The sequence below is a fragment of the Mus caroli genome, unplaced genomic scaffold, assembly GCF_978045245.1.
Source record: "Mus caroli unplaced genomic scaffold, Mus_caroli_1 scaffold_16, whole genome shotgun sequence".
NCBI classification, from domain to species: domain Eukaryota; kingdom Metazoa; phylum Chordata; class Mammalia; order Rodentia; family Muridae; genus Mus; species Mus caroli.
The window spans coordinates 101,333,475-101,355,567 of NW_028227271.1; the positions used below are offsets into that span (position 1 = coordinate 101,333,475).

The 22,093-nt window shown below is 41.1% G+C and overlaps 1 long non-coding RNA gene across 2 annotated transcripts; it reads right to left on the bottom strand.

Annotated features, from left to right (window-relative positions):
• Window positions 1–3,906: 3,906 nt before the first annotated feature.
• On the bottom strand, window positions 3,907–6,452 carry LOC110310878 (uncharacterized). 2 transcript variants are annotated; one of them, XR_015045544.1, is made up of 3 exons: window positions 6,090–6,452; window positions 4,682–4,845; window positions 3,907–4,306 (listed from the first exon to the last, which is right to left on the bottom strand). It is a non-coding gene; the product is annotated as an uncharacterized LOC110310878 (long non-coding RNA). The 2 variants fall into 2 exon arrangements; XR_003834946.2 differs by having other exon boundaries at window positions 4,682–4,919.
• Window positions 6,453–22,093: the final 15,641 nt, after the last annotated feature.

The window sequence follows — 22,093 nt, forward strand, 5'->3', positions numbered from 1 at the left end:
GAAGAAAACAAAACAAAAGAGTGTTTTTGATGGAGCTGTTGCCATGTGCTAGAGGGCTGTAGTTCTCATTTGAACTCTAGAGATTTAACTAAATAAGATACATGTATCTTACAAAACATAAAACTTGAGCACCTTTTGATTCACAAACGCAAACTACCATGATCAAATGTGACAATATTATGACCCTGCTATGTAAACATGTTGTTAGCATCATGGCTGTTCTTGGCTGATTCTGGAGTCTGCTGAAAAGCCTTATAAAGTTTGCTCAGAAAAATAATCTGCATTTCATAATTGATTACTTGAAGAGAAGGGGTGTCCTTAAACATCTGGCAATGTTTTCATCACTGGAATGAATTTGTAATGCCTTGAGTTGTTTAAGTTACCTACTCTGTGATGGACATCTTATGGGCTGAATTGTACACCCCTGAAATTTATACACTGAAGTCTTAGCTTCTAATTATGTCAGAATATGATTAGATTTAGAAATTTGGGCTTAAAAAAGATAAAATGAGGTTGTATCCAGTAAGACTGGTAGCTTGAAAGAAAGAAAACATTATATAGACAGACAGACAGAAAGTGGGCATAAATATCAATAGATGATGAGCAGAGGGTCTCTAGTGTCAGTTTGTCACTTCATCTGAGACTGTTTCATGTTTCCAGACCTTGAAAAGTCAAGTTATTCTTGTTAAACCATGCAGACAGTGGCCCTGTTATGAAAAGGCTAGCAACCTGCTATAGAGATCTTTATAGTTTCACAAACAATTTTAAAATGCATTAAAAATTATCTGTTACCCTTTAACAGTAAATATACATAACTCTCCTCTAAGTGGTTTGGTGTAGTGTTCAGGATATTCCTATAAATCTAGCACATGGGAGGTAGAGGCAGGAGAATCTGGAAGAAGTTCTAGACAAGTCTTGGCTATATGAGAGCCTGTCTCAAAAAATGAACCAAGAAAAGAAAATTGTTTTTTCTAGCATGTAAAAGGACTTAGTTTCCATCACCAGTTATGAAAAATTAATAATAATTTTTGTCCAAGAAATTCATTGGAGATAAACCCAGAATATATATATAGTCAAACCAGAAATGGTTTATTTGACCCATTATCCTGTGCCAACTAATACTTATTAACAGAGGTTCACCTCTGCAGGTAGATACACTAATGAATCAAAGTAGTCTGTGATTATGGAGTCCTCTACTATACTGTTTGTGTGACTTTGGTCAAACTAACTAAAATTCACCTCAGTTTTGTCATCTATAAATTGGAGATACTAAGAACTCTCCATTACTAATTAGGTTCAGTGGTTTAATATTTTTTTAAAGTTATGAAGTTGGGAAGGGAGTTGTGGAGAGGGATCTTAGAGGAGCTGGAGAAGAGGGATCAAATATTACCAAAATACATTGTGTACAAGCATGAAATTCTCTGATAATAAACTAAAAATATATTTATTTGTTGCTTAGAGTTTTCTCTTCTTTTGTTATTTGTTAACACTAAGTCCATTCTGTACTGTCCATATGTGCATGGGTCATGGGACAGGCACTGAACAAGAGGAACAAATCATCCTTAAAGAAGACTGATTCTCCTGCACCCAACAACCACCAACTCTCAATAGTTCCTTGGTCTCAGGTGGAGCCTGTGGTAATTTGAATGATAATACCCCTCTCTGGCTTTTGTATTTAAATACTTGTTCCCTAGCTGGTGGAACTATTTGGGGAGGATTAGGTGGTATGGCCATGTTGGAGGAGGTGTGTCACCAAAGGCAAGCTTTAAGATTCCAAAAGTCTAAACCATTTGATCCTCCCCCCGCCCCCAGTAGTTGTGTCTGAAGATGTGAGCTCTCAACTACTGCTCCAGTAACATACCTCCTTGCTTGTTGCCACCTCCCTCTCTCACCCTCTGAAGGTGAATGTCATGGACTCTCACCCTCTGAAACTATAAGCTCCAAATAAACTCTTTCTTCTGCAAGTTGCCTTGATCATGGTGTTTTATTATAGCAATAGAAAAGTAGATAAGGCAGATCTCATAAGTACCCACACTCCCCCCCCCACACACGTATTCCGGTTTTTTGTTTGTTTTTTGTTTGTTTGTTGTTGTTTTGCTTGATCTTGTGTAGGTTTTATTCAGGTAGCCACAGCTGCTGTGAGTTCATGGATGCAAGAACCACATCCAGATGACTTCACATCATAGCATCCCTCCTCATCCTCCAGCTTTCACATCCTTATGACCTCTTCATCCAAGATGTTCTCTGAGCCTTGGTAGTTGTAGGGATGTTTAATGAAGATGTCCTGCTTAGCTAGATATGGTGGCACATGCCTTTAATCCCAGACGGAGACAGAGGCAGGCAGATCTCTGTGTGTTCCAGGACGATCAGGTTTACATTTCAAGTCCTAGACCAGCCAGAGCTATACAATGAGATCCTGTCTCAAACATAAACAACAATGGCAATGTCCTATTTAGAGCTAAGAACTCACAGCCATTTATTCTTTCTTTCTTTAAACATTTTGATAAATTTATAGGTGAGTATTATATTTCCATAATTTCTATCCCTCCCTACTCCTTTCCACTTCCTTCCAACTATCTCAAAATCATAACCTCTTCTTCGATAATTCTTATTATTATATACATTTGTACACATACCCTACTGAATCCATTTAATGTTGCTCATATGTCCATATGTTTAGGAACTTCGCTTGCTCTTTGACCAGTTTGGAGCCTGTACACTCACTACTGTACACTCACCAAGACTGAGACCAGCCCAGCTCTATAGGTGTAAACATAAAGATTTAGAAGGCGTTTTGACAGGATGGCCATTTTACAAAGAAAGGAACTTTGGTTTAATATTCCTGGTGAAAGCTGATATAAAAATTACTTTTTCAGTCTAGTGTTTAACATAATGATCTCCACCTCCAGCCTTTTTGGTGGTTTGTTTTTTAGTAGGTTTCCTTGTGAAATTGTGATCATTTTTTGTTGTGTTGTTGTTGATTCTCTTCCAACTAACCCCATTGCACACATGTGCCATAGTATCTTCTTCACACACTAATCTGCTGGTAGACATATAGTTGGTTGTACATCTTAGGTTTTGTGAGTGGTACCATGAAGAGTATGGATAAGAAGAGGGCAAGGAAGAAGTACCTTGGAATTTCTGTCAGTTGTGCATATAAAGCACTGTATGTAAAAAACTTAGCAAAGCATCTGACCATGCACAGGAAAGCAATGATTAATCCAAGTATACTGATCCATCCTGTGTTTTAACACAATGAGGTCATTCTGCACATTATTTTGCAGAATGTTTGGCATGGTCTTTCTCTTAGTTATCTATTATATTCTATTTCTAAAAATAAAAGTAACTCACACATAAAAATTCTTCTGGTCTTACAGTGTTTGATTTGAACAATCTATTCTTTTCTTTAGCTTCTTAGTGTATGATTTCATGTAAGTTTATGACCCTTCCTTGTGTTTTGGAACACTTGCAAAAGCAGAGTCAAGCCTGAGAATTCTTGTTCAAACTTAAGGCGTTGCCAAATTTAAGGCTCTTGCTGACTCTGCCAGATTCACTGGTTGACATGTGGAAAGAAAACATGAGATTATGAAATAAAATGCTTTGGCTACTAGAATAGAGTTGAGGTTTTGCTCTCCTCGAATGCTTATGTCTAAGGATCATCCATACCCCGAGTCCACACATCTGAGTCCCAGACAGGCTGACTGCATGAGATAAGCTGACAGAATACTCCAGTAAGGCACCAAGGTGAGTAGAAAGCCAGTATCCAGAAGCCTCCTGCACCATCACTACCACCAAAAAGCAGCTTCTACCTTCAAAAGCTTTGCTCATTGAGCTTTCTCTAAAATGCAGGAACTTTATCCCGAGCTTTTGTCCCCGCCGGCAAGAACACACTCAGGACAACCGGAATCTTCTGCAGCAAAGCTTTATTGCTTACTTCTCAGGAAGATCTCGACCCCAGAAAATGGAGTCCGTTATATAGCACTCAGCCATGACGTTTCAGCACCTGATGTGGCGTGACAGCTCTTGATTCGTTGTTCGCTCATCACACCACTATTACACCCCGAGAATGGGCAGTGACTAGAAGTGAGTTCACTCTCGCACTTGCGCACAAGGCTTGTTTACTAGTTTGTCACAGCGGAGGCCAGCGCCATCTTATAATGGTGATTGCTCGCGGCATGCGCACGGCTCTCCACAGTGATTGCTCGCTGCACACTGCACGCTGCACGGCTTTCCACAGAACTTGTTGGAGATTTTCAATCTGAAGTTCTTAGGATGAAAGAGTTCTCGTCCTTTTCCAGAGCAAGTCCTGAAGGGCGAAAAAGAAATGCTCAAGTTAGCACCTAATACATGGGGTAGGGAGGGGATAAATAAATAAATAAATAAATAAGGTGCTGAAGGATGATGCTTTAAAACTACAGAGTTACATCCATTTACCTCCAAGTATGCAAAGGCAAGGGAAGGAAGCCATACCACACAGTAGGGTTAAGGGTGGTGATGGCTATTTCAAACCCCAAAGGTATGAGAAAAATCTGCATTTTAATAGGACATCTGGATGCTTCCCAGAGGTGTGCAGGAGAAAGCTTCCTCCATATGGAAAGCAACTGTTATCATCTAATGGCAGTGAAGAAGAGGCCTGGGCTGTATAGAAAGACACATGGCAGGGACGGTTATAGTCTCTCACCTGTTTACAGCAGCTGTTTCTTCTAGTAGTGCTGTCATCCTGTCTGGTCACCTTAAATAGTTGTCAGGTATCCATTATGAGCAGGGTGTAGCACAGAAATCTGCCAGACAGAATTCTGCAGAGAGCTGGGAGGGCTTGTGCAGTTGCTGTCTGAGAGCATTTCACTGCAGAATGCAAGGGAGCCAAAGACAGGGAGACATAGAAAACACCCTCACCCCATCCCCAAACGGTCACTTGGCTGTGAAATTAGGAAAAGAGAAACACATATAACACTACAAGCTAGCTCATCACAACTTTCTTATCGACCAACTTTTCTTTTTTAAACAGAGCCTCTCTGATCAGAATTCAATTGAACTTGGATTATTGAATAACCCCAAGAAACAGATGTGACGATTTATTTTATACTGAATTCATATATTCAAAAAGCAGGTTAATAGCAAAATATTGTTTCAGTTAGTTGCATACATTTCAGCATTTGTGAATATGGCTCTAATAAAAATGCCAAAATGACATTTTTCTAAGAACATTGCTTATATGTTCAATTAAGTTACCAAATTATTTGTTTCAGTATGAAAATCATCTTTGAATCTGAAAATTCACTTATGAAATGCACCCTGTCCTAGATGGATCCCTTCCAAGCCAACAAACTCTTTCTAAAGGAAGCTGCTGGCTCAAGCTCTGTGGAGGGAAATCAATTCAGACCATTGGTCACCACTCCTCACATTAGATTCACTGCAGAACTTTAAAACATATCACTCTCAAAGCCCTAGAGATTCTAATGCTAAAATTCTAATGAATCTTTGTTGGTGTCTAATTTTTATAGGCATTGCAGAATATTCTGCTGTTTAGCCAGAACTGAGCACCACTCTTCTATACCATTCCATAAGCTGGGAAGAACATAAATTCTGACTCTCTGTCCATCCCTCACATACAATCAAATGGATTGATTAGTTGCAGTGAACTGTGTTAGGATGCTCAAGACCATCCTAGGACTCTCAGAATTAATACAGTTGGACTAACGGCTAAGATCTTTTACAGCAATGTAAAAGGCACACAGTCAGATTCTAATAGAAAAGATAAGCCAAATCTAGATAAACCCATGTGCAAGAATCTATGTCCTCTCCTTTTGGGAGGAACTACCCAAAAGTGCTGTTTTCTCTAATGACAATAAAATCCATGCTCAAGAGTCTATGTCCTCTCCTTTGGGGAGGAACTACTCAAGAGTGCTGTTTTCTCTAATGACAATAAAATAAAATAGCACTAATATGTGTGATATTCCCCAGTGGAGGCATTTAGCATTTTTGTTTAGGGATGGCCACAAGTGCTCTCTGATTGGTATGTGCCAAATTCCCAGATTCCTTGAAATAAAATAAAATGTAAACTATGTTTCACACATAAATCATGTTACCTGCATAAGCGGCGTGAGCACAGAGAAGCACCACTCTCAGCCCTGGAGTAGTGAGATCACCTAACAGAAGTCAAGGACCATCTTTGTGGGCCAGTATGTTCACAACACAGGTAGCAGCAGTCTGAGGCAGATAGCACACAGGGGGAAGAGGCTCATTGGCTAAACCTGTAACTTCTCAGGAATCTGATTTGAGGATGGGGGCGAGCTTCAGATGACTGTGAGAAGAGTTATGAGACACAAACAGAAGCAGCCGTGGAGAACATGGTTGGCCAGCTCTGCCACTCCCAGGCAAAGTTATTATCAACAGAGACCCTTCATCTCAACCACTTCTGTTGTAAAGAAGTCAGGCTCCTGCACTGTGGATTTCTGTGGGCCCTTTATATCTGTTATCTGTTCCCAAGTCTGTTGTTACTCCCAGAAAATATTAACATTCACCAGGATGTGAGTCTGTGATTGTGCAATAAATAAATAATGGAGCGTTCTAAGATTTGCTCATGTTTGCAGACTAGCATCACATGCTTTTAAAGTACAGGAAGTTATGCTCAAAATCTGTACTTTGGAGTCTCTGGGATAAATCAGTAAAAAACGCCTTTTGCTAGTTACTTAAAAGGCAATTCAATCTTTGTGCACTCATTTTGAAAACTGCAGAATTCTCACAAGGAAAAGAACCCCCCAAATAATAGAAAAATATTGAAGAAAAGTGTCTGCTAAATTATAATTCAGGAAGAGAGATAAGCCCAACTTAGTAGAGTCTGCCTCTTATGACAGAAGTCAAGAAGCCAGGGGTGAGGCAAGAGGATTGCTATTTCTATTTCCAGGCTGGCCTGAGGAACCCAGACTAGCTGTTTCAAAAAAAAAAAAAAAATAGGAGAAAGAGAAAATGAGAGAATGAAGCAGTTCTACACACATGCCACATATGAGGATTAGCATACCACCCAAAATGGTCTTTGAAAGACCTGCGCAGAGACGTGCATTAGAAATAAGCAATTAAGCTTAAAAAGAATGAGTAGGACATACAAATCTGCACAAATCAAAGAATGTGTTAGATGGGCAAATACACATTGGCTATTTGTGAAAATAGTGTTGCTTCTGGAGAGAGAAATTTATGTGGGATAAAACTAAAACACTAGAAGTTAGGGAAGGTGACTAAGACTGGAAGATGCTGAAATAATTGTTTTTTTTCCAAGAAAAAAAAGGTAGGGATAATGTTATGGGTAAAGACACCTACCACTGAGCTTGACAGCTGAGTTCACACTCAGACTATGTGTGGTGGAAGAAGAGAACTAGCTCCTAAACTTGTTCTCTGACCTTTGTTAGCAGGTCATGAAGTGCACACATAAGCACACGCACCCACATACACATCCATGCACACATAGAGAAAGTACACACAAACACACACCATGAGCTCACATGCAAATAAATACATTTAACAAATTCATTTTCTCTTTTAAAAGTAAGCATATTAATTTTAACTCAGAGTATGATTTTTAATCTAAGTTATCTATTATTGGAACAAGATTACAATCTTTAACTCTAAAGGGAGAAAGATAAAGAATACTTGAATCCATTAAAGCAGATTTGCATTTTTTTTCTGTAAAGAGTAAATAGCAAATAGTTCTGTCTTTGTGGGCCACATGGTATATGTTACAATAAATCTACTACTGCTATACACTACACTATACTATACTACACTACACTATACCTAATTAAATGAGCTTTACTCATGTTTAAACAAAATTTATTTGTATGTGAGTTTGTTAAGCCCTGAAGTCAAAAAAAGAAAAAGACATAAAAAAGTATGTAAGATAGGAATGCAATAAGATGGTAGACAATCTGATCATCAAACTTCTCATTTACATACAAAGCAGTTTACAAATTAGATAAAGCAAACAAAATGTGATTATGTGTTGATTATGAGATACATAATAAATCAAAATTATGCTAGAAATTTTGCAAGAAAAATAATGGCAAATGTTTAACCAGTAACACATTAACAGAAACCATAACTGAGATATTAGGGAAAACTGTATTATTTGAAACAAAAGGCAGGCTGATCCTTAAACTATGTGTACTTACCAATATAGCCTCAGAATATAGAAATCAAAACTGACAGACTTAAAAATAAATAATTATAAGTCTACAAGCATACTTAATCTAAGTGACATATGTAGCAATATACACTCATGAATTAGGAACACTCCTTTCAAACATAAAATATTTTGCAAAATTAAAAACATAAAATGGAAATGGTCATGGTGATGATGTACACCTTTAATCCCAGCACTTGGAGAGTAGAGGCAGGTGGATTAAGCGTAAAATCAAAGAGTAGGATTATAAATGTTAGGCCTCTGACTTCGAGGCCAGCCTGGTCTACAAAGTGAGTTCCAGGGCAGCCAGGGCTACACAGAGAAACCCTGTCTCGAAAACCAAAACCAAATAAACACAAAATACAAAACCAGCCACTTTCAAAGAAAAGAAAGGGAAGGGAAGGGAAAGGAGGGGAGAGGAGCAGAGCGGAGGGGAGGGGACAAGAAAAGAAAAGTAAAGAAAAGAAAAGAAAAGAAAAGAAAAGAAAAGAAAAGAAAAGAAAAGAAAGGAAAAGAAAAGAAAAGAAAGCCAACAATAATTAAATCACATTTTTGGACTATGCAATAAAGCCTCCCTAAAATTTATTCCCAACCTGTTTGAATCAGAAGGGAAGGGGAAGGGGAAGTGCTAGGGGGAAGGGAAGGGGAGGGGAGGGGAGGGGAAGGGGAAGGGAAGGGGAAGGGGAAGGGGAAGGGGAAGGGAAGGGAAGGGAAGGGAAGGGAAGGGAAGGGAAGGGGAGGGGAGGGGAGGGGAGGGGAGGGGAGGGGAGGGGAGGGAAGGGGAGGGGAGGGGAGGGGAGGGAAGCGAAGGGGAAGGGGAGGGAAGGGGAGGGGAGGGAAACGAAGGGGAGGGGAGGGAAGGAGAGGGGAGGGGAGGGGAGGGGAAGGGGAAGGGGAAGGGGAAGGGCTAGGGGGAGGGGAGGGGAGGGGAAGGGAAGGGGAAGGGGAGGGGAAGGGGAAGGGAAGGGAAGGGAAGGGAAGGGAAGGGAAGGGGAGGGGAGGGGAGGGGAGGGGAGGGAAACGAAGGGGAGGGGAGGGGAGGGAAGGAGAGGGGAGGGGAGGGGAGAGGAGGAGAGGGGAAGGGGAGGGGAAGGGGGAGGGGGAGGGGAAGGGGAAGGGCTAGGAGGAAGGGGAGGGGAGGGGAGGGGAGGGGAGGGGAGGGGAGGGGAGGGAAGGGAAGGGAAGGGAAGGGAAGGGAAGGGAAGGGAAGGGAAGGGAAGGGAAGGGAAGGGAAGGGAAGGGAAGGGAAGGGAAGGGAAGGGAAGGGAAGGGAAGGGAAGGGAAGGGAAGGGAAGGGAAGGGAAGAATATGTAAGATATGTAAGTCAGTTGGTCATTTCTTTGGGTAGCTGTGGTACTTTTTTGTTTGGGAAAATATAGTGCATTTCCAAATTCATTACAATGCATACTTTTATTTTTTGTCAAAATAACAAGAACCTGAAAATGTTATCCTTGACTCTGCCTCTCATCAGTTAGTACTTTACTTGAGATCCAGTCTTTATATATAACACATGCATTTGCCTTGGTTTGTCTTTCCCTGTACGTGCTTACTTTGGTATTGCTGCTGCACACTTAGAGTCTTCAATTACACAATCAAGGGAATTCCAGAACTTCACAGAAAACATAGTCACAGAGAAGGGTAGAGAGGTTCACAGAAAATTGCCTAAGGGGACCTGGCAGTGTTCACACACACACAACAAAATCGTGTTCTGAGGAAGATGTAGGCATAGTTGTGACTTTAACTGTGACTATAACAAATTTCTACAGAGGAAAAAAATCTCTTAAAAATGGAAAAATGTTTTTACTAGCCAACAGCTGCATATCTTATTATTTTCTGTATTTTAAGAATATCTTAGGATTGACTTGATTTGAACTAAGAATGTATATGGTGCTTTCTAATAGGTTTCACTCAACTGTCTAAGCTGTAATCACTTAGCCTTTCGTATACAAAGAAGCCAAACTGATAAAGCTGGGTTTGCCAGGTAGGGCGGGTTCTTCCAGAAGTGCAAATAGATTTAATGTTGTTTTTTGCTTCTATAATGTGTCACAGAGGCTAGTGAACTTCGAGCTCATGAGTCAAACTCACAGCAGCCATCTGCAATCACTGTGATCTAATCCACAGCTATCACTTAGCTTCTCCCCAAAGAGTAATGTAAACAATCTCTCAAAATCCTTCCCAGGTCCTATAGCCACTTTGTATTAATCACTGTCATGGCCACATTAGGAAATTTTCATAAACTGATATCCTGTGGCTGCAGCCTTGTTTTACAACCAACATAAAGATGATCAAACCCTGTCTGGTGATGATGACCTGTGTCTTTGATTTAATGTGGTTATGATAAGAGTCCTTACATCTAATCCCTTCATTTGTAAAAACTGTGGCCAGAGAAACTGTATTTTCTTCACTTAAAATTCTTGAGCAACAAATCGGGCAGTCTGATTGTGGACCTATCATCACTACTATTCTGTTCAGATAATGCCTGCATTCCTGAGAGATTTCAGGATGAAGTGTGTTGCCCTTAAAAATCTGCAAGTATCTAACGTTGAGACACTGATTTAAACCATGTGGATTATTAAAAGTGTAACACATTTGGCTCTAGAGGCCGTGTCCCTACGTGATTCTAATAGCCAGCTTGTACCTGTCAACGCAGTCATGTTCCAGGAAGAGTAATCTAACAGATAAGCACCTTTTCATGACTTCACATTGTAAACAGTTAAAAGTGGACCTTGTCCATGGACAACAGCCTTAACTGCCTGAGCAACAGCTATAACATTGGTTAGGCACGACCCATAGGAATGATCACAATTGCCCAGGTCAGCTGATATTGAGTTAAAAAAAAACAAAACCAAATCAAAACAAACCAAACAAACAAACAAACAAAAAACAGTAGGAAGGACTTTGAGAAGATACGGAGGATGACTGTATCTAGTACATTGTTTCATTGTTTCTCATTCTCTAGGGTATATATGAGTCATACAGAAATCTTATTAAAATGCAGATTTGTTTTAAGAAAGTTTGAGGTAGTTTAAGAAAGTTTCTGACTAGAAATCCTTTGTTTTTAACAATGTCTGGATAATTCCAGCACTTTTGATCCAATGGTCACCCTCAAGTACCAAAGCCTTTCCTTGCATATCAGAATCCTACAGCCTTTAATGAAGCAGCTAGCTTTGTCTAAGGCATGATTTAGATGTCCCAAGAAGGTTTGTGTAAGCAACACACACAATCCCAGATATAAGCTGTATAAGTCAAGTGACCACAAATGAGGACTACTCTGGGAGAAGGCATTCTATCACAGTTTGGCAAGCTTAGAGCAAGGACTGCCTGGTAGTGTCTCCGTAATCACACTAAAATGTGCACTGGAACTTCCAGAAACTCAAGGCACATCTAGCAAGTGGGCAAACAGCAAATACATTGCGTCCTATGAACCATCTGCCCAAAGAAGCAGGGAGGGACTTAGAATGAGAGGATGCAGACCAAGCATCAGACTCTAGCTTGTTCCCTTACCTGTGTGCCCTTGATTAAGTTGTTAAAGCTTTGAGGGTCAATTTCTACAATAATATTAATACTATCATAATTTTGTTATGAAGTGTCTCCCCATGTGTTGAAAGCTCAGGGCTCATCTAGCAAGATTCAGACATGGGGTTTAAGGGAGTCAAATGGACCATTAGAGTATTGAGCATAACAACTGATTCCTCCGCTGATAGATTCACCATTTGATGTGATATTTGGAGTAACATATAGTCTAGGAAGTAAGACCAACCAAACTGAAGGAAGTCGATTGTTGGAGGTGAGCCCTTGCAAACTATGTTCTCTCCCTTCCTCAACCTCCTCCTCTTTTCCATCAAATGAGGTAAGCAATGGCCCTCACTACAACCTTTCATCCTCTTACCAACCCAGAAACAATGGATCCAGCTAACCACAAACAGAAACTTCTGAAACCGTGAGTGAAAATGAATCCTGTATCCTACTTAAGTAGGTTCAGTCATGTATTTGGTCATAACGTGGAAAGATGACAAACGCAACTGAGTCACAAATAGTCTTTGGACAAAGCAAGGTAATTATTTGAAAAGTCCTTTAGTAAACTAGAGCTCTGCATCTAATAGTTTTACTTAGAAGATATGTATTTATAAGGGAAGCAACAGATGAACTTTTATGATGTCTCCATTGACCTTTTTTAAAAGCTGCCAATAACTAAGCTTCAACTTTGTATTTATCTCCAGTGAGCCTGACTTTAGAGGAAGGTCAGCTTACTTCTTCAGAGCTCAGCTGAAATGGACCACAGTTCACCTCTTAGCAATGTTCTTGTCAGGCCCCTGTATTGGTACTTAGGAGAATATTCCTAATTCTGTTCATCAGTGTGACACATCACAAAATAACAGAGGTATCAAAATTTCCACAAACTTATCACGTGCTCTTCCTGTTATCATTTAACCTCATCATTCACAAAAACAAACAGGGCCCAATTATAGATGTTACATAATACCCAACTTAAAAATCTTTCTTCTGGGCTGGATGGAGGGCTCAGCAGTTAAAGAGCACTGACTGGTGTTCTAAAAGCCCTGAGTTCAATTCCTAGTACCCACATAGGAGCTTACAACTGTCCATAACAGTAGTCCCATGGGATCCAAGGCCCTCCTTCTTCTGGTGTGCATATTTGCAGACAAAGCACCCATATACATCAAATATATAAATAAATAAACAAATTTTTTCTTACAAATCTTTTTTGAGATGGGGTTTACTGTGTTACCCCCTGGATGACCTAGAACTCATTACGTAGACCAAGCTAGCTTTGAACTTAGAAAGATTCACCTGTCTCTACCCCACAAATGCTAGAGCAAAAGTTACATGCCACCACTCTCAGTTAATCTTTAACATATTGTGGGAAAGATGAACGGTAGACACTCAGAATATAGCAATTTCAATAAGCACAGTCACAAAAGAACAAAAAAGGAAAGAATATCATTATAATAAAAGTAATTTAAGTCAATGGTGAAAATCTGTAAAGAATTTCTCCTTAAATCTTTCAACAGATTTTTGTAAAGACTGTTTTAAATGAGTTGTCTTTCTCCTCTAAGTCAGTGCTGCTGTGAGAAGAGTTTGAATTCTGTTGTAGGAAGCTCAGAGCTAGCTCTGGTTACTGAATAGATGTCATTGTTCAGCTAATGCATTATGCATCCCGATCATGTGTCCAGTCAGACCAAGTTGAAAATGCAGCCAAAAGTTGTGTCCTGATTCTTCCACTGCAGCTGCAAATCCCATATTGCCCTACAGTGTGTTCAAAGTTGATCCCATTCCACCCTTCCTTTGGAGACACTTGATACCACTATGACTCTGAGTGGAAACATGGCAGCATTCTCCTTTCCACTGAAATCTTCATATGTACATCATGTCCACAATCTCCTTCCTGGCACTGGCCCTCCTCTCTAGTGAGACATGTTCCTCATTATCCAAGAACAAAGAAGCTTATGAGAACCAACTGGAAAGAATTAGAAATGTTCACCAGTCCACTTAGCACCCCTGCCACCCCAAGGGCCCTACTCTCTCTGATGACACCCCCACCCTGTTCTCTCTTAAGACACCCCCAGCCCTTCTCCCTCTGAGAACACCCCAGCCCTGGCCCCTACTATTGGTTAGTCTCTAAGACTTTAACTCTTCCATTCTAACTGCTCAGCCTCTGTTGCCTACCCATGTTTCATACAAAGACTTGAACTCCAGTAAACTAAGTATGCCATCTCAAGAGGGTCTATTATTTGAATAAATAACAATGTGTGTTTATCTAGGCATTAAGCCTAGAACCCACAGTCCTACTGGTCTGGTCTTTTTGAAGGCCACACTGTCCTTCTCTGTCAACAGACTTCACTTCAGCCTAATTCTCAGCACTCCTAATTCTGAGACCCTTTAATACAGTTTAGTTTCTTATGTTGTCGTGATCCCTCCCCACCACAAAATTATTTTGTTGCTGCTTCATAACTGTAATTTGTCTACTGTTATGAATCTAAATGAACCCCAAAAGGGTTTGTAACAGACAGGTTGAGAACTGCTGAAACAGGGTTCCCAAGTTATGGCCCAAGGAATGGTGTAGAGCAATACCTTTCCTTTCTTATTAGGAAGGCCCAGCTCTCCTTGGGCAATTGTTTTCTGTTTCATCAAAACTCTGCACACCAAGGAGGAGGCTTTCTTCATGAAAACCAAATCTGTTCTCCTAATCAGAAACCACTAGAGTGATCTCATTCATTAAGGATGATTTTCTAGTTAGGCATGTATGTGCAGTCCTGTAACCTCAGCAGGAGGACTAGAAGTCTGAGACTCACTGGGCCTGAATAGTAAGACCTTGGCTCAAATGAAAAGAAGGAGCTGTAGAGATGGTTTAGCAGGATCAGAGTCCATTTCCTACTAACACTGTGTGTTTTGGATTTAGTTTGAAAGAACTTTGTAGGTATTTTATGGTTGCTTGGTTGTTTGGATGGATGGTAGAGACAGGGTCTTGCTATGTAGCTCAATCTGGTTCCAAATTTATGATCCTCTTGCCTCAGTCCTAAGATTATAGGTAAGTGCCACAGGCTGTGCCCTTAACACATGTCTTTCAATTTTTACCTCAGAACTATAAATTCACTGTCACACACTCAAAACTGTTCAAGGAATATGGTTATTTCCTTTCTCCTAACTTCTGGGGAGACAATAACTTGGTTTCAGTTTAGTAATGGAGATGCCAGCATGAATAACAGTTCTGAGCTTTGATCTGGGTTGTTGAGGACTAATACAGGAGCCTTGTCTCGAAGACCTTTGGTGGTTTTCAACAACTTGTCCCAGGTAAACAGTATATTTTCAAAGTCCAGGGTTATCCAGTTAAAAGTAAACATTTGCCTTCTGTGATGGAAATAATGTCAGTTCCCTGCATGATCTCTGACCTTAACCCTTTCTGCCTCGGGATTCTCCTGTGAAGCCCTGATACACTGTCTTGCTTCCCTGTGCTCAAATCCCCAGTTATACCGGGAAAAGCAAAGTTCTTCCCCCCAGCTTCAAGTCAGGCAAAATTGGGCTTTCTCTGAAAACTCAATAGTACTGGTTCCCTGTAGCCATGCCCTCAGCCTAGTCCTTAACATCATATACTTGTTTTCTCTAGGCCTGGATAGTTGCTCTGTTGACTTAGTCAATCCATAAAAAGCACCTTAATAGTCTGAGTACTAATTAGTCTGAGTACTGTAGGTCTGGGGGCAATGCTTCAGAGAATTTTAAACGAGTGCTTTGCAGAATGTAGGAAAAGCAGGAGTCCACATGAGCTATTGGGTACATAGGATGAAGAAAGACAACATGGCTGATGAGAGGAAAGAATGCAGAAACAGAATGTAAATGTCCCTAAGACGGAGTCTAACATACTTGTGATGCTATCTCAAGCTTTCAGATCCAATAGCTCTGACTGTTCAGGTGTCTGTGGTCAAGGAGGTGAGTGATACATGTTCATATTTCTAGGTAGGAGCTAAACTCATCCGTAAGTCCCATCCACTTAATGGCCTCCCAGCTCCAGGTTGAAAAGCTCTTCAGAGATGCTTCCATTGTGATTTTCCTTTCAATGTGTCCTTCTATAGACTATAGGCCCAAGCACCACCATGTTCACTTGATGCAAGCTTTCCTAAGTATTTGATTCTCTTTTTTTATTATATATTTTAAGTATTTATTTTGTGTATGTGTGTGTATATGTGTGTATCTCACCTGCCATGGTGTGTGTGTGTGTGTGTGTGTGTGTGTGTGTATGTAGGTGAGAAGACAACCTACAGGAGTCAGTCCCCTCTTTCTACCATGTGGATCCTGGAGCTCAAACTCAGGTCATTTGGTTTGGAGGCAAGAATCTTTACCTATAAAACCAACTGTTGGGTGTTATTAGCTATTGCAACTGAGCTCAACGATTTCCAGACATTTCTAGTAGGAAGAGTAGTCTAACAAATAGCTCTTGATACTGTAGCCTCCCTCACCTTCCAGGCAGTGATCAAATCCTCTCCCTCCCTCAGCTTCTCTTACCTCACCCTCTATTAAGGAAATCCAAAGGATTTCCTAAGTTGGAAATGTGTTAGCATTTGCTGTCTGCTTGCACTTGCTGTTTGCTAGCTGTGTCCTAAGTGCTTTGAATGAGTTACTCTGGTGTCCTCAGCATACCAGGGGATTGTTATTGCTTACTTTTTATAAGAGAACCACAAAATTATGTAGTTTTCTCTTTTAGAAGAAGTAGCAGAATACATCACCCCAAAGCATGCCACTTTCACATGTTGATCGTTGTAGGGTAAGAAAGTAAAAGAAGCAGACACAAAAATATCCTTTTACCTCGCCATCTCTGTCAGGAAGAGCAGCAATTCTTTCTTTCTTTCTTTCTTTCTTTCTTTCTTTCTTTCTTTCTTTCTTTCTTTCTTTCTTTCTTTCTTTCTCTCTCTCTCTCTCTCTCTCTCTCTCTCTCTCTCTCTCTCTCTCTCTCTCCCCTCTCTCCCTCCTCTCTTTCTTTCTTTCTTTCTTTCTTTCTTTCTTTCTTTCTTTCTTTCTTTCTTTCTTTCTTTCTTTCTTTCTTTTCTCCTTCATTTTCAGTATCATTTTAAGTTTTTTTCCTCAATGGCTGAGGACAACTCTATGCTTTATTAACTCAGTGAAAGGGACAGAAGAATATTCATGGCAGACCCAGCTAACTGGTCTCTGTCTCTGTTGGTCACCCACATAGGATTCCTTCCTGCAGCCTGAGCCATGTTGGAAGCTCAAAATTCTTTCCCTTTGTTTTCTCAGTTCTCTGATCATTGTTTTCTCCAGACATTCTGTATGAGTGGAGGCTGTAACCATCCCTCAGAGTCACCGACCCCATCCCCTTCCCCAGCCACCTCCCCTCCCCACTTCCAAACACACGGTGTACATGTTAATACCCGTGCTTGTTTTACTAGCCAATCCTTTGCCAATCTTATTTACAGGGCCCCAGTCAACAAATTTAAAATCCAAAGAGAGGAAACATAAGATCAGTAGTTGATGGAGCAGGCAACCAAGGGCAACAGTCAATAGTGGTGTGTGTGCCAACCACAGAGAGGAGAGAAACATGAAGTGTGTGGCAAAAGGGGACCTTGTGGTCACAAGAGAATGGTTTCAGGGACAAGAGAATGGGGTGCATATTTTACATACCAAAGCAGACCTGGTTCTCTCAGGATCCCTCAGTCCCTACCTGGCATACCTGCTCCCAACCCTGCCATCCCTGAATTTTCCAGTCCAAGGGCTGGGCTGCCCTTCCCCACAGAGGCTCTTCCCTGTATAAACCAGACTCTGCACTCTCCCTCTCCCTCTCCCTCCCCCCTCCCCCCTCCTCCTCCCCCCTCCCCCTCCCCCTCCCTCTCTGTCTCTGTCTCTATCTCTATCTCCTTCCTCTCCCTTTCTCCTCCTTATCTCTGTGAGTGTTCCCTTTTTCTCTCCCTCCCCTCCCCTCCCCTTTCCCCAAGGCAACTCCACTGGCCTCAATCTTTGGGGCAAGTGAACCCACCCACTCAAGAGCAGTTTTCCAATAAACCTGCCTTTAATCTAATCTAATCTAACTTGGTTTATTTCACTGGCTGTGGAGAAATAACCTATCAATAAGTACTAGAGGAAACTGGAATGTTTGTTAGCTTACAGGGTAATTCCATCAAAGAAAGGAATGCTGTACCTGTTTTCCATCCAGAAGGCTGCGAGAGGATGGATGGATGTGCATTCTAGCCTAGTGTCCTTTATGCTGTCTGTGTGGCCAGAAACCACCACCAGACCCTCCCACAGACCCTTGCTCTTCTCAGCCAGTCTACAGAACCGAGACAGAAAGCGTCACACTTACTTTACAAAGAGTCTTTATTTAGCTTACTGTCCCTCAAACAGATTTATAAGTGTTTTAACATGCATACAAGATTGAGTTCATTATCATCAGAATAAGTCTTCACCAGACTGTGCTGTGCTTAAATATGGCTAAAATAAACTAGTCATGGGCAGACTCCCAAGGAACTGGTTACTTAGTTGTGTTGAACATAACTGTTGGTGGAGGTTGGAGACTCCTTCAATCAGGAAGGAGACCTGTTAACTGGTGTAATGGAGGGATAACTTTGTGAAGGTGGTGCAAGCAGTAAGAGGCTAGCTCCTGCCTCACCTCCTGTTGTGCCTGTCCTATCTTGCTTTTCTCTCACCTGCCTGTGCCCCAGGGGCAGTGGCTTCTTGCCTTCCTCCCTCTCTAGCAGGTCCAGCCAAGCCTCCTTTGGCTCTTCCTCAACTTTCAGTAGCTAAACGAGTTAATTCATTAGAGAACCCAAAAGGACGCTGTGTTTCAGCGAATAGTCCAAATGCTTTCTTCCATCCAAATTTCCCATTAATAAAACATATACTTTAAACCACCAATAACTTTTTTTTTAAATAAAAAAGGACACAAAGATGGGTGGTTAGGGAAGGGGGTGGATCTAGGAGGAGTCTGGGAAGGGGTGAATGTGATAAAAATTATTATGAGAAGGTTTCAAAGAACTGATAAATATGAGGAGGAAAAACAAAATAAATGCAAGTTTTAGTTTAAAAAAAAAAAGAACTTCTCAAGCATAAAAATAAAAATGCCTGTTTTAAGTAGTATCATTTCCACAATCTGGACAAACAATCAGCAAAGTTTAAGGCATCAACCTGCTGACTTCAGTTACTGGCTAGGAAGACAGGAAGAAAAACTGCTGCTGGGCTTTGAAACTTTCCCCTGAGTTCCTAGATCTCTTTAACATGCTGCTGCCAGAAACAACAGCTAGGAAGTTCACTGACTGAAGCTTGACCTATGTGCTGTCACTTATCATGTCCCCCAGGTCCTCAGAGACCAGCTGGGCATACAGATTTGTTGATTGCAGCCTCCTGGGATCCCCCTCTCCCAGCAGGGCACTGTTTACAGCACACACTTGAAAGGCACCATTTTATAGCAGAAACACAGAAGCCTCTGGAAACAAAGGGGACTGGGAACAGCCTGTTCACTGCACAGCTTCCTGATCCTTTTCACTCTTTTTTTAAAAAAACGGACAGACTGTCCTTGAATTTATTATCATCTTCCCACATTACAGGTATGTGCCACCATGCATGATGGATCGAGTCGCTTCATCTTACTTGCCCTTTAGAAAACCTTAGGAGCATCATCTCTGTTCTGCTCTGCAGAGGAAGCCAACACCCTTTAAATCCACCCTCATTTCCAGGGAAGGCTCTTGCCCCTTGTTCAACTGGGCCTTTTCCTTGGAAGAACTGAATGTGCAGAGAAAGCCAGTTAACCATTCTTTCTTCCTTGGTGAGATAATAATTCTTTCTAGTATTTAGAGAACACATGTCAGAACCTTGAACTCTTAGAGAATTTTTTATTTTGGTTCCAGGTTTTTTGTTTTGTTTTGTTTTGTTTTGGTTTTTTTGTTTTTTGTTTTTGTTTGTTTGTTTGTTTGTTGGTTGGTTGGTTGGTTGGTTGGTTGGTTGGTTTTCATGCTGGAATCAAGCCCAGGACCTCAAAAATGCTATCTAAGCAAATGCTCTACCTTTGAGCCACTTGTACCCCTTGCTATCAGGTGTTCTCTGGCAATTTTTGAAAGTCAAAAATCTTGTTTTACAAAAACCCATTCTTTTCACACTTTCTCTTTTTGGCTAAGAATTTACATCAATTCTTTGTTATTCATATGGAGTTTCAAGTTGAGATTGAGCTATGAAATTTAGGATGATTTTTAAAAATTTGTTTATTTGTTTTATTTATAAGAGTACACTGTAGCTGTCTTCAAACACACCAGAAGAGAGCATCAGATCCCATTACAGATGGTTGTGAGCCACCATGTGGTTCCTGGGAATTGAATTCAGGACCTCTGGAAAAGCAGATAGTACTCTCAACCACTGAGCCTTCTCTCCACCCCCAAGATGAAATTTCTAATCTACTTTAAAAGGAAGTCAGATCAAGCTGAAGCTCTGGCAGAGTGTTAAGCCTACAGAGAACATGTACCAAACTGTCCCCAGTAAAGAGGGGACAGGAGCCCTATCATTCTCTTTTGAATGCCCATGCCCACAAACTCACACTGTAACAAAGATTCTCTGAGATGAGAACTAAATAGGAACCTGTGAGGGTGGGCCCACACAACCCTCTCTCCTTAATCAACTTTGGTTTCAGTGGCTTTCGGTTTGGCCATGGGGATTAAAGCCAGGATGTCCTGCATGCCAGCCAAGGGCTCTTTCACTGACCTACAGCCACAGCCCTGTCTCCAACCTTCAAAACCACACAAATATACATGGATACGCATACACAACCATGTTGTATTTACTCAGTTGCCAAACACACAGGTCTGCAGCTTAGGTTTCACAACTCCACTAGCAGATGCTGTGTGCTACCGGGTTGACAGGTCACATTTTTGAGCTATCGCCAGTTGCTTTTCAGCATTTGAGTTTATGGGACCCTATGTTTCATGTGGCTCCTGGGGCAGGGTGGAAGTGTGGGAGTCGGGGGGGGGTCTCTCTTTGTTGCTGCCATATACTAGAAACTCTTTTTTAATGCTAGTGATAATTTATGCCACAAGGAGACCAGGTTACTGAGTAACTTTAGGGTCAGGGTCTGCATTTCCCTGACTGCACAGGAATAAGGAACAATTATATTACACATCCTTACATTTGGGCTTTCTAGCTTCCTAGAACATAAAAGCTACATCACATGTAAGGATTTTGTTTCTAGACTGTTTCTGAACTGCCTTTTGATCTTCATCGCCAAAGTATTGCCTGATTAGAAGCCAACTTGCTGACTTTGTTAAAGGTCTGTGACTGGCTCATTTGACTCTGCCATCACCTTGCAGAATACCCTCTTTAGACCTCTGACCTCTCTGCCCTTTCCCAGGCCTGAATCCTAGAAGGCTTCTTTACTTTGAGCTCCTAGTTAGTTCAGCCCTTGCAGGGCACAAGCAGGAGGTTGAAAGAGAAGAGGGGAGAAAGATCTATCCTGGTGCTGACTGTCTTGGGGTTGTGCTTGCCATGGCCACATTCTTTTGCTGAAGTCCACTAGGAACACCAGTCACTGCTCTGAAGTTGCAACTCTCCTTCCTCTCTGACTAGAGACTGGGTCCTGCCTTCCCCTTCAAGCTGAGCACAAAAGGCATTCTCTCTGTGGCCTCTTCTGACTTACATTTTTTCTGTCATTTGCTGCTTACTTAACATTCTGCTCTTTTTCAAGATTTCCAACTTGTGCTGAATTCTCTTCTCATAATGGCCCTGTAGACAGTCCCCCCTAACCACAGAGTTGACAGAGCAGATACTATAAAGCACCACCATATTTTTTTCCTGCAATATAAATGTTTATTTCAGGCAAAACCCCCGTCTAGTTGTAGTCTTTGTTTAAAATCACTTTAAAATAAACAATTTATGAAAAACAAACTGTTCTGCTTTACATATTTTTATCTTGGCCCTGGAACTAAAAATATGACCCAAGGCACAAATTTCAAGTATTCAAGTGAATTCAAAAACAAAACAAAAAGCAATAATAGTTCATCCAGTAATTCACCTACTTCTCAGCCTCACTCAAATCTTACTCAGTCTCTTGAAAAATGGGTAAAGGGTCCACACTACAGAATGGGGCAGTTCAGAGAGAACTCTGACAGTACATCTATTCATGGCTCACAAAGTCACCTGAACTTCAGTAAAAGATGGAAGTACATGATCAGAGCCCAAAGACATGACCTCTGTTCCCAACCCCTGTGTCTCCTCACCACAAGAACAAGGCTCTTATTTGCCTGGGACCTTAAAGAACTGGTGGGTTGGTTTTAAGAAATAATGTTCATGAAGTTTGTAACACATCTTCGTGCTTATCCTCAGGTTTGTTTGTTGTTTGGTTTTGTTTTTTGTTTGTTTGGTTGGTTTTTTTTCGTTATCCAGATGTTTCTTAACTCTGGGTTATTTATGAATTATATG